Source organism: Anastrepha obliqua, chromosome 3, assembly GCF_027943255.1.
Source record: "Anastrepha obliqua isolate idAnaObli1 chromosome 3, idAnaObli1_1.0, whole genome shotgun sequence".
Taxonomy (NCBI): Eukaryota; Metazoa; Arthropoda; class Insecta; order Diptera; family Tephritidae; genus Anastrepha; species Anastrepha obliqua.
In genome coordinates this window covers 233,413-245,823 of record NC_072894.1, presented here as the reverse complement: position 1 = coordinate 245,823, position 12,411 = coordinate 233,413, and the positions used below count along the sequence as shown (strand labels likewise).

At 33.6% G+C, this 12,411-nt stretch overlaps 1 protein-coding gene across 3 annotated transcripts in view; it reads left to right on the top strand.

The window, feature by feature from the left end:
* The first annotated feature begins 3,718 nt into the window (after nucleotides 1–3,718).
* LOC129243065 (serine-rich adhesin for platelets) overlaps nucleotides 3,719–12,411 on the top strand; it is a 28,968-nt gene continuing 20,275 nt past the window's right edge. Inside the window, exons 1-2 of one of the 3 annotated variants that reach the window (XM_054880156.1) lie at nucleotides 3,719–4,142; nucleotides 4,528–4,879. The gene's annotated coding sequence lies outside the window, so the exon portion shown is untranslated. Of the gene's footprint in view, nucleotides 4,880–12,411 lie in introns of all 3 variants that reach the window. The other 2 variants (XM_054880157.1, XM_054880155.1) reach the window with 2 other exon arrangements.

The following is a 12,411-nucleotide window of genomic DNA, read 5'->3' as shown; positions in this document are numbered from 1 at the left end:
TTAGGGCCGTTCTGAAAAATGGGAAAATATTGTAATAATTCGCAATAATGTCGAATTTATTCCACCTCGTCCTAGAACTATAAAATTTCCGTCCTCTTTTTTAGGATATTCAAAGGGCCACGTGTTGTTTACTCAAATCGCTGTACTGTGATTAGTCGAATGTGCGACATTTACTAGCTGAGCGTTATAAATTTGATTTTAGTTTATCTGTGTCCACAAGTTCGTCAAAATAATTGTGCAACAACTTCAATTATTCAAATTATTAAATAAAAATATGTATATTTATTTTATTATATTAAATATATAATTTGTAGAAGTCCTGAATTTTTCGTGTTCATTTCCTAGGTGCAATATACAACATTTTCACAAAGACGAAAGTAATGTTTATATTAAACTAGCAAACCCGGCCCGCTTCGCTGGGCACACTAAAATAGAAAAGATATGGTTTAGAACAGAAAAGATATGGTTTTCATATTATTTATTTCTTTATTCTTTATTCAAGTGCTTTGGCATAAACAATATTTTTTGTTTTTCTATTTGCTTTTGAGTAAATATAAAATATAAATTGAAAATCAGGAATAAAGAAGATTGTTTTTAAATTTCAAATCAACGCAAATGAATAACTAAGAAACAATCGTCATTTTTCCTGGTCATCCATGAATTTTTCGTTTCAATTTATATGTTTTATTAAGCATTGGAGCTTTTTTAACCATTATCCATTTATATTTTTCAAAAAAAAAAAACGAACAAACATTTTTTTCCACGAACACATAATTTCATTTGAACATTCGGATTTCACATTAAATTCTCAAATTTCGTAAGAAATTATTCACTGTTCCAAAATCCACTTAAAAAAAATTCACAAAAAATTTTTACACTTTGCACTTACGTCTTCTCCTTATGGCATCCAAATCAGAAAGAAATATTGACACATTGTAATTCACACTATCAATTTGACATTTCAGTTCTGTCCCAAGCATTATAAAAGTAAACGACATTATGGCTGGCTCAAAAGAACGCTGTACCCGTTGCCAGTGTTCCGAATTACAACCAAATTTTACGAAACCCATTTTCAATACTTACTTAACAATGTGTGTAAGTTTGGTTTAATTCGGTGCAAAGACACGGCGGGTCCACGTTTTGGCATATATTTCGAGACCCTAGTAATCAAAAAAATAACCTTCATCTGTCCAACTCCGTCTATACCATTCAAAGTAGTTTTGCGTAAAACTTTCGGAGGAGGCGTCCTTTGGAGCGTCTGAGAGAAAATTATGCGGAAGATTTTTGGGCCTTTGCACGTTGGTGACGGCGAGTACCGCAAGCAATGGAGCGATGAGCTTTACGACGACATAGACGACAATAAAGATTCAGCGGCTACGTTGGCTGGGTCATGTCGTCCGAATGTATACAAACTCGGCTCTGAAAGTATTCGATGAGGTACCAGCTGGTGATAGCAGAGGAAAGATCAGGTTGAGAAGGTCTTGGGTTCACTTGGTGTTTTCAACTGGCGCCGGTTAGCACGAGAAAAAAACGACTGGCGCGCTTTGTTAAACTCGGCCAAAATTGCATAAGCGGTTAAATGAACAAACTAATGAAAACGAAGTGCCGCGTGTTAAATTGTGAAAGCACGAATTATAAAAATGCAGTTTTTATGCGGATATATATACATATATAGGAGGAACCTTGTTTCAAACTTAAGTTTCAAACAGCCAATGTTACGGTCAATGTTATCCGTGCATGGGCATGTTTGAAACAATGTTGAAGTTACGGTTGAAGTTATTACAATTTTTGGATTTTGAGGCATATTGGAGGCAATGTTGCTATGTGTGTAGACATGTTTGAAATAAGAAACGTAACAACAGTTATTTTGTGGATGCAGAAGAGTACATATCACATCAATCGTACAAAGAGGAGATTGAAGAATTTTTTTTTTTTGATACTTGGAGAGAGCATCCAGAGTTTTAGATGGTCAAAAGTGATCAATATAAAACAAATTTAAAAAAAGAAAGGCTTTTGAAAATCTTCTTAAATTTTTTAAATAAATGATAACGGTTTCAGTTCCTTGAGTAAATTAATATCTTAAAATGCATCTCTTTTCAAGTAAAATTCTTGATACCATATTCTATCTATTTCTTTTGGTTCAATATATTCTTCCTCCAAACATTCATCAATAAATGATATTCTCATTATAAATATAATCAATCGATTTCTCAAAAAATGGGGAAGTATAGGTACTTCTACATAGAGTGCCACCCAGTGTTGCCAGTCTATTACAATTGTAATAGATCTATTACATTTGTTCTCAGTTTATTACGCTATTACACTTCATATGAAATCTATTACAATTTCCAATTCTAAGAGGAAACAGGAAAAAAATTGTTCATGTTTTAAATTACAATTTCAGCCAAATTTTGAAAAAAATGTTTTATAAAAGACGTATTGGGCAACCTTCTTTATCCATCGCTGCTTATGTAAGTCCCATTATTAACGAGAGAGGGCGAGCAGCAGCCATAAAAGTAAACATGATGTATACTAAAAGGACATATGTATGGAGATATTTTTGTTTCATTCGCCCTTTTGACAATAATACTGCACATCGTCAATTTTGAATATGTATAACACCACGATACAACACGTTGCAACTTGCAACGTGCGCATTGGCCGTAAAGGCTTAAAATATTAAACCCGCTAATGTTGGAAGAATATATGTTAATTAGTGATATCCTGTGTTACTGACTGTGTTATGACGTTTATTTGACTCTACCTTTCTGAATGAGCTTTACTGCTTTGTTAGAAGTTTATTCAGTTCGAGAATTGTCACTGTGATGAGCATGTCAGTGTGATAGTGAGTGTTTTGTTTTCGTTTTAATCAATTAAATCCTGTTGATACATCAGTATGGAAAGGTGAGTGTTTTTGAACATTTTCTCACGTGAAATAATTGCGGATTATTTTTCTATTACTATCTATTACTTTTTTGATCATCGCTTTAGTACGCTGCTGCGATTGGTTCTGGCAACACTGGTGCCACCTTATAGTTCGCGTTTTCTTTCAAACTGGTGTTTAAAACAATATCACTGCAGCTATCACCATATTTGTATCTTAGGTTTGCAACAATGTTCCAATAGTTAAATTAAACGAACAAAGCAAACAAACGGAGGAGGAATTACATGTTTCTGAAAATTCAGTGAATGGCTCGGCAATAGTGTGATTTGTGCGATTTAAATTAAACAAACTAATGAAACGAAGTGCCGTGTGCTAAATTGTGAAAGCAAAAATTATAAAAATACTTCCAAATGCAGATTTTATGCGGATGTGTTTGGTAATTTCTATTGATCTTGCCTACTCTTCACAAATTTTGCGGATATTGGAAATATCTTTTCGCTTTCTTCTTGCTGTTGTGCATTTCGTGAAACACGAGACTTTGCATTGCACGTACATATGTATGTATGTTGCAGCGAATGGAGGTTTTGAATTGTGAATCCGTTAGTAGCTTGGTGAAAATACCGTAATCTCTTACTTGCAATTGTTCCATTTGGAACTCGGATAAATTTGTTTTTCACATCTACGCCTTTTCATTGCATTAACATTCCCCGATTTATACAATTCATGCAATTCGTTGGAATTTTGGTAATTACCGAGTTCTTGTTATTCGCTATTCGAACAGTTCACGGCACTGGCATAAATGTTGGCGATCAGTGTTGCTGCAAATAAAGAGAAAGAGAAGGCAGAACAAATTTAGTATCAAACGGAAACGGATATCAGTATTGAAAAAGTATTTAAAAAAAGTTTGGCACAAAGCACAAGCTTAAAGTCAAAAAACTTGCGATCACGACGACCATTTTATAATTGTGTTGACTGATTTTCGGCTCTAGCCCAGCCGAAGCTTCAACGTCCAATTCAGTTAACGCGAAGCAATTCCAGGTTGAAGTCATAGTCAGTGGAAAAATCTAAAATACATTACTTACGGCGGCGAATCGCCAATTTGCCTCTGCTTCGATAGTGAAGTGAAATTAAAGAAGCATAAATATGGAATATTGCCAATCGTGAAAGAAGAAAGAAAAAATATTCCATTTAATAACTTTGCCGTGAAATTTCAAGCAATGTAAATAACAACGCCCCAATCCGCAGTGTTGTTTAATAGGTGGGTGATAGCAAGAGCTAGATTTTAATATATGTATATGATACATACACAAGTGCGCAAACATATTAGTCTTCATGAGTTTGAATGAGTGCTTTAATCTATATATACGAGTACATATACGTATGTACATATGTGTGTTCAAGCTAAGCTTAAATATGTGAGTATGCAAGCATGCCAACGAAAACGCGAAACAAAACGAAACATACAAAGTCGTGAAATAAAGCAAGAGTTGAAATAGCGAGTGAGAAAATAAACAATTTCCAAGAGTCGGTTGGATATAAATACATATGTATGTACATACATATATGCATAGTTTATGTGCGTGTTAGTGAATTTTTCTGTAAAAAGTCATAATGTAATACTAACGAAGATGAATGCAATGTAGGGAACTAAACAACCGTCTATTTAAACAAGTATGTGAAAATCAACATTACACAGAGTGCATAAAAATATTAGTACAAAGCCTGCAGTAAAGACACATATGTGCATACATACATTTGCAAATCTATCCGAAGATTTTTGCAACTCCAAATGTGCAAAAATGCGAAAATGGTACTTTAAATAAGCTGCCACTAACAAATTTTAGAAAAATTGTTTCGCCTCTTTTTACTCTCTACTGTTTGTATGCACCATTAAAGTGCTAAGTGCGCGAAAGTTTTGGTTTCAGAAAAAAATTTCTGTTGTTCCGGCAGCTTTTTAAATTTAAACAGGCACATACTTTTTAAATGTTTTCGAACGTAAGTAACTTTGCAATATGTATTTATTAATAGCTTTTGTTTTGCTTTTTAATGAATGTTAACAAAAAGCCTTTTCTTCTAGTTGTCTTCATATAACATATGCATATTAAGATTACTATTACTATTATTATTATTAGGCTACTGCGCACTGCGACCGATAGGGATCCATTACGCAAAACATGTTGAAGTACCCTATATTTTAAGGCTTATTAAGATTAATTTCAGCTATTGATAAACATTCGTGAATGATTGGACATAAATACATACGTACTTACCAAGGTGTAATGGTTAGCCTCTAAAGAAAATGTTGAGGTAGGGAGGAATATTTTTGTATAACTGTTGCAGTTTCTTTAATTAATTTGTTGTTAGATTCAAACTTGCAGACTCCAATGTTTTAATAGACTTTATCAAAAAGCCATACTTCGCTTGAATGTATACTAGTTTTCACTGGGCGTTCGAGTAAAATGTGAATCGCTCGCTTTTAATAAATTGATGTTTAATAGAATATTATCTAAATATTATATTTGGGATAATAACCACCACCCTGCTACTATTGTCCCTGCGGGAAACGGTATATTTGATTTGCACTCTTTGAAAATAGCAACACGTGCTGGAGTCTTAAGGGGTAACACCACTGTACACGCGTAAAATAAACACGATTTTTAAAGAATTTTTTTGTATAGAAGGAAAGGGGAAACAATCACTCTGATTTGGGAAGTTATTACTTATATACTAAAATACAAAACTACAAAGTTTGATCGAAAAATTTTACAAAATGGCGGCATTGGAGACATTTTTATAATGTGGTTTCTCTTGAAGGAGCTCCGCGGCACGCAGCACAAAGGGTGCAAATTTTAATCTGGAACAAAGAAACATTTTTTTTCTTAATCTAGATAAGAATAGCTAGAGAAACACGTAGGGGATTTAAAAAATATTTATTTTTGTGGAATTAGCAAGCATTTGAAGGAAAAAACTCTATTTTGGACTAAAAAAACGGCACTTAAATAATTATAACAATCGTTTAAATTAATCATTCGAAAATCCCCTACGCTCTTCTCTTAAGAAGGTTATTATACAGACGTGGTGAAAAACCTGATTAAAAATATTTAAAATTGTTTGAGTTATGCTGCGTGCCAATTTCAGAAAACGTGTTTTGAGAAAAACGCGTTTAAAGTTTGGAAATTTGGAGAAGTCGTTTGGTAGCAGTCACTAACGCTAAAAAAATCAATTTTTTGAAATTTCTACAGTGGTGTTACCCCTTAAGAAACACTTTCATGACATCGCCTTTTTTAAAGCTTGTAGGAAGTTTATTAGTTGTGTCGCGGAAAAGACGAACAATGTTATCCCCCGTTTTTTGCAAGGTAGTGTTTAACAAAAAAACCCTGTTTTGAAACCTTTGTATCACTGTTAAGTACGCCTGAAACAATATTTACAGCGTATCGTCCAGAAGCACTATTTGACATTTTTGTATTCATAAAGTATTTTCCTTAAGAGTACTGACATTTTTATTGATATTTGGAAGAATTTGTATTTTTAAGGAATATTGGCAATTTTGGTGCTGAAAAATGTAGCTAAATAAATCAGGTTCACCTATTAAGATGTTCATACACAACAATTGGAACACTCGCCTAAGACTTTTGCTGACGAACAATACATTAGTATGTATGTATTTAGGTATTTCAAACGTTTAACGCCTTCCTGAACATGTCTAAGTATATTATTTACGTAAATATACGATATTGTATACGATATTGTATAATATTTATGCAAATTATTAGAAGTTCACTGTAAATTATTAAGGGTAGTAATTCAATTTTCATTATTGAAACCATGCAAAGTTGCAAATGTGGGTGTGTAAACTAAGTTGTTCTAACGTTCATACTTTTTATTCGAAGAAATTCCATATTCATATATGTATACGCATTTAATAATTATACATATATATGTATGTGTGTTAGTCCGTAAATTATTTATGTACATACATACATATATATATATACATGTAATATAGTCGTATAATTTTTAACAAATTGAAGAGAAACTGAAAGCTACTTCGTGTGAGCTATAACTTTTTCACTGCAGTGGTGCATGCCAAAGCAATTCGTGCAAATTACATGTGTGGGTACGTGTACATCTCTCCGTTCGAATATTAAAAGCTTTCAACTAGTATTTCTGCCTTACTTCAGACAGACATGTCTACGTAAATCCACAAGACATCTGTGTGATCAATGCACATATGGAAGTGTGTGCAGTCGAATTTTTGGTATGGTATGGATTTAGGTATTTTACACACCCTGCAGTAAATCGCAAGGCTCAAATAAGCTTTTTATTTTCCACTTTCACGGATAAGATTTTTAATAAGGTGCACGTAAGCCAATCACAATCACTTTATCTTAAAAATTAAACATTAAAGTCTAGTCTCGATTGTTCAATTTTTTAGAAGTATACCAATTCAATTACTTAGTTCAGGGTTATTTTTAATCAGAGTGTATAAAATTAATGAGAACCCAATTTTGGCGGCCAAATAGTTTATATAAAAAATTTGGCGGGGTACATTTTTTATTAGGTGTTTGACCGAACTTCTTTATCCAATTTATAGTGTGTGTCTTCATGATGTCTTACAAGTGGAGGAATTCACAATTTTATGCCGATTCCAAACAGAAAATGGTTTTTATGAGAAATAGTTTGTTGGCAAAACTACACCCGGAGGCTTCCCATTGTCTGCCGAAGGGCGGCCAACCTAATAGTAGGTACGCATAAATCATTCCGCTAAATGAGATGCGATTAATCCTTTGGAAATGGATGATTTTGTAAGGAAATTTTTTGGTTGTTCAAATATATAATATACTTGTAATATCAAAAGTTGTAGTCTACAGATCTGTTAAAAATTATCGATTGAACAAATCAGCATTTATGCATGGGTATGAGGTGCTAATGGAGATGGCTCTAGTGTTACAAAGTCGAAGACACTAAATCAGATTCGGAACTAAGATTTTTTGCCATGATATACACGCGCATTTGTTAAAAAACATGTTTATTAAATTTAATACAGACCTTTTACCAATTTACGGTATTTTTATAACTTGGTAAAATAAAAGTGGTTATTCTTTATAAATTTAATTTGGAAATTTTTATCCGAAAGCCAAAACTAGTTGTAACAACGGGTTACGAATTTATGACATAGTCATTCGAACTCAGTGATGCCTTTTGCGTGGAGCCTATGAAAATCGTACTAGTCAGCTTAGTCCCAATTGATGTATGTCGCTCCGTTTTGTGCTTCTTTGAAGCCAGTCATTAAGTGGGTTGCCTTACATTTTCCATTTGCCAGACTGTTCCATTGTTCACTATAGGGTATATACATATGTACATATATGCAAACAAACATTAATTTATATATGTTGGAGACACATACATACATATATAAGCGCATTTTATTCTTTCTTATATCTCCGCGTTCGAAGTAATAATGTGGTTTGTTTTTGCGATACGTCTAATTATCATTTTGTAACTGAAAATATTTTCTCATATTTTATTTCTCTTTTGAAAACGTGCAAAATAATGCAGGAACACACACACTTGAAACCAATGGCTTTATATATACTACGTATGTACTCGCATGTGGCACAAAAATAGACATACCTATATATGTATATATGTGCGTGTGTATGTGTATGAGCAAAACTCCTGAATGTTGGAGATTTTTTCGAATCTGATACAAGTGCAAGTAGAGATAAAGTAGTAGTCGAATGAAAAACAATTTTTAATATACCCCGTTTCTATAAATGGACTAAAAAGTAGAAAATACTTTTTCCTGTACTCATAGAATAATAGAGGACTATTAAGATCTGATTTTATTGGGTATGGGAATAAGTTTCCGTCCTTTCTTAGCCAAAGTTACGGATTATTTCAACAATTAAATAATACATGATATTGTGTGAAATATGTGCGACAGGAAGCTACAACTTGAATCCATTTTCAGACAGCATACGGATTCCTCTGACAAAAAATTCGAGTTCTTTTGCATTGATCGAAACAGATGGTAATCCGAATGTGCAATATTTGCAGAATACTGTAGGTGGGGCAAGATTTCCCAATTCAGTCCTCTGCCTGCAGCAAAATCAGTTTGTCATGTCTACCGCCCCATTCCGGCCGTTTTTCTTTGAGAGCTCGATTCAAACGCATGAGCGGCAGTCGGTAACGATCGCCAGTGATGGTTTAAGATGGTTTAAGGAGTTCATAATAGATGACACCCTTCTGATCCCACCAGATGCACAACATTTTTTGCGCTGTCGAGTGACCTGGTTTACCTTTATCACTCACGTCGAAATTGCCACTTTGGAAGCATCGAAACCACGCTTTACAGTTGTATTTGATGGAGCCTGATTACCGTAAACATTAATCAATATACGACACGTTTCAGCTGCACTTTTCTTTAAAAGGTAATCATTAAGCATGACTTCCTGCAAGATCTGTTTTTTTAAATTAAAGATAAAAAAGGATCTTTACGAACGAATGTAAACTACTGCGATCGAGACCTCACATATACACCTTCCAATAACCAGTATATTACTAGAGCGAACACAAATATAGTATCACCAGGACACCTTTTACGAGGGCGGAAACTTACTCCCATACCCAATAGAATTTCAACAATAGTAATTTCAAACAATATTCCTACAATGGTATGCATTTACAATTTCTACAGTTAATAAATTTAGTACTTTTAATGTTTTTAACTGTTTTAATTGTATGAGAGAACAGAAAATTGTGATGCAGAATAAAAAAAGTTTAAAAAATGGTACGTGTAAATTACGTTTTTTACTTTTTAACTTATATCAATTTGTGTTTTCTTGATAATAATAAACTACTACAATTTTCATTAAATTATAGATAAAACATAAAATGCTTTGAAATGTTAGCTTGGGACAATCGGAGATCATATCAAGAACGCACTTGATTTTTTACGGTTGCACCTTTCGTCAAATAACTTATATTTTTAATGGCACTGCCAGTACACATTCATAAACAAGTCAAGCCTTTAGCTATTGCTGATTTTGTTATTGTTTTTGATATGGGTTATATGTACACAGCATTTTCAATACAGGTTGCATATTTTCAATGTGTTCTGCAATCAAACGCGAACGAACGAACCGACATGTCGCGAGGGGCAAATCACATCAGACAAACAAACCAGTTTTCGTCACCGTCTAATATAAGTAGACAGTATGAATAAAGCTCTGCTGGGCTAAGTTCATACCAGGAACGAGCCAACAAGTTTCCAATTACCCGTTGTCTGGGTTGCATGCAGCTGCAATGCAATTCAAAATGTAGTAACCTGTAGTGCAAAATAAAAAAAACAGAAAATAAACACTTGGGCTTTTTTGCAAATTCAAGGAGGTCAACTTTTTCCGTAGTATGCGCTGGCGCGACACAATAAGCGACTTTGAGGTGAAATCAACCACTGACCACTGTGTGAAAGTGTGCAGAGTAAACAATCGGCCCACAGCCCGTTTCAATATACAGTGAAACACTTAAGTCTACATACAGCAGCATATTTTCTTATTTCCCAGAAGGTACACAATAATTGAAAAAAACTGTTGATGTTGGTTTTTTCAGAACTCATATTTATTCATAAATTTACAAAAACTAAATTCTTTCACTTGCTTTATAACAAACAAATTAACAATAAAGCAGTATGACAAGACTCTACATTCAGTTCAATTAGCTTAAAAAAATTATCCACTTTAAAACTAGCTTTTTTGGATACTTCTAGTATTTAGTAGCTCCACCACCGTTGTCAATCACTGCTTGAAGGCGTTGTGGTATTGATCCAACTAGTTGGGTAAGCGCTTCCTGCGTTATTTGGTTCCATGCCTCCATCAACTATTTGATCGATTTTGCGTCAGTTTCTATTCTTCGTCGAATTGTTCTCTCTAAAAGCTCCCAAATATGTTCTATCGCATTTAAATTCAGACTCTGCGGCGGTGTATTTAGTTGTTTGGGCGCGTACTATAAGAGCCAATTTTTGACAATCTACCTTGGACAATCTTGCCAAAGACCTAAGCATTCTACTAATGGCTTCAAATGTTGTTCCAACATGTTTTTATATTTATATCGGTCCATATTACCTTCAATAAAGGCATCGTTCAAACGCCAGATGAAGCTTTACTCTCCAAACCGACAGTTGGTATCAAATTTGTCATTTCCATATTATTAAGATATCTCTTAATAGCACTTGGATGAACACTTTCTCCGGATGTCTCGACGATATGTTGGACCGATTTCTGAGCACTAATTCTCGGATTTTGGTCAATTTCCCTTAAAATGGGCCTTAAATCTCTTCTGGATAGTTCCTTTAGGCGACCGGTTTGCTTTTTCTTTACATCCTAATTCATACCAATTATCACGGGTATGTGTGTATGTAATAGTAGTAGTATGTAGGTAATAGCAAAAACGATATATTAATTGAGATTTTGGAATTACCAATTGAAAGTTTCGAATAACGTACTTTACAGCTATTTTTTTAATGTTTGCTTTGCTTAAGTGAACCAAAGCTGATCGATTTATGTATTCTTTTGCCATTTCGCTTTTTTTATTGTTTTGTTAATTTTTTGTTATAAAGCGAGTGAAAGAATTTAGTTTTTGTAAATTTATAAATAACTAGCAAACCCGGCCCGCTTCGCTGGGCACACTAAAATAGAATAGATATGGTTTAGAACAGAAAATATATGGTTTTCATATTATTTATTTCTTTATTCTTTATTCAAGCGCTTTGGCATAAACAATATTTTTTGTTTTTCTATTTGTTTTTGAGTAAATATAAAATATAAATTGAAAATCAGGAAAAAAGAAGATTGATTTTAAATCAATTTCAAAGAAACAATCGTCTTTTTTCCTGATCATCCATGAATTTTTCGTTTCAATTTATATGTTTTATTAAGCATTGGAGCTTTTTTAACCATTATCCATTTATATTTTTCAAAAAAAAAAAAACGAAAAAATTTTTTTTTCCACGAACACATAATTTCATTTGAACATTCGGATTTCACATTAAATTCTCAAATCTCGTAAGAAATTATTCACTGTTCCAAAATCCACTCCAAAAAAATTCACAAAAAATTTTTACACTTTGCACTTACGTCTTCTCCTTATGGCATCCAAATCAGAAAGAAATATTGACACATTGTAACTCACACTGTCAATTTGACCTATATCTCGAGACCCCAGTCACGGAGCGGCATGAAAAATACTCTGTACTAAAGCATTCACCAACAGCTTCAATTTGATATCCATATTGTACAAACACATTCTAGGGTCCACGTTTTGGTCTCTATCTCGAGACCCTAGTCACGGAGCGGCATGAAAAATACTCTGAACTAAAGCATTCACCAACAGCTTCCATTTGATACCCATATTGTACATACACGTCCGAAGGTTACCCGGGTCCACGTTTTGACCTATATCTCGAGACCCTATCTACCAATAGGTATTCAAGCCATACGGAAACCATCTTCAATACCTACTTAACAATG